Source organism: Lactuca serriola, chromosome 8, assembly GCF_051521515.1.
Source record: "Lactuca serriola cultivar US96UC23 chromosome 8, Lser_US96UC23_V15, whole genome shotgun sequence".
Classification (NCBI taxonomy): domain Eukaryota; kingdom Viridiplantae; phylum Streptophyta; class Magnoliopsida; order Asterales; family Asteraceae; genus Lactuca; species Lactuca serriola.
The window spans coordinates 153,922,410-153,923,438 of record NC_136415.1 but is presented as its reverse complement, the minus strand read 5'-3'; the positions used below and the strand labels follow the sequence as shown (position 1 = coordinate 153,923,438).

Sequence of the window (1,029 nt, the reverse complement as noted above, 5' to 3'; positions counted from 1 at the left end):
TTCTTTTTGTGATTTCTGTAATAAAAAAATTGAAAAAAGGGAAAATACCAAGGGAAAATCCGTCATTATAAAAAGTTTAAAAATTTTTGGACTAAACTCGCAACAAAATGAAACTATTGGACCATCCTTGCGAGTCAAACTTATTTTGGATCAAAGTTACTAGTTTTGACATACCACAAGGACCATTCTTGCAATTTTGTCTAAAAAGAATGATACATGCACCATGTAGATAAGGAATGCAAATTGTGGTTGAAGTGGACATGAAGCAATTAATGATACATGTCCATTAAATTCAGAAATCCGTACCATCCAATTGATTAATTAACGGTATACATGTATTTTGGTGAATGGCTAACGTTTGAGAATTGTACGGTACGGAGCTATCTACAAGTCGGTTTACATTCTAGTACTATAAATAGGAGAATCACCTTTAAGCTTTGATCATACTATCTAATCACAGTTTTAGAGAGAATAAAGCAAAGGTGTGGTAAAGCACATGGGGCTTTAGAGGGGGGCAAAGTGGGCAACTGTACAAGGTCTAATTTTTTTTATTATATATTTTTATTTAAAATTATAAAATTATAATAAATATAAGTGCCCTTTTTTTCTTATTCGTTATCTTTAAGAATATTTCATTTTTCAGGACCGGCTCTGGTAAAACGTAATTACAAATATTAAAAGATCAATGGGTTATTGTAAGGACTATATTTGGATGTAGGTTAGATATCCGTTATATCATGCGAGTACTCGTAGTAAATGATTTTATAAATGTTATTTATGTGAAAATGTTTACTCGCACTAAATTTTCGATTATATGTTATGGATGAATTCATGGTCCCGGGTTATAGGTTATAATGAGAGAAATTATAAGGCCTGCAAATTCAGGGTGCACATTTAACGTATAATAATTATTATTATTATATATTTAACCGAACAATTAAAATCCTTGAATATGATGATTGTTCTTCGTACACGTTACGAATTAATAAATATTTATCGTATACATTTTATGTGGACAAATATTGTAAG

General features: G+C 30.1%; 1 long non-coding RNA gene across 1 annotated transcript; it reads left to right on the top strand.

Moving 5' to 3' along the window:
* The first annotated feature begins 452 nt into the window (after positions 1-452).
* Positions 453-828, top strand: LOC145070493 (uncharacterized). The gene is made up of 2 exons (XR_013689965.1): positions 453-536; positions 644-828. It is a non-coding gene; the product is annotated as an uncharacterized LOC145070493 (long non-coding RNA).
* The last annotated feature ends 201 nt before the right edge of the window (positions 829-1,029 follow it).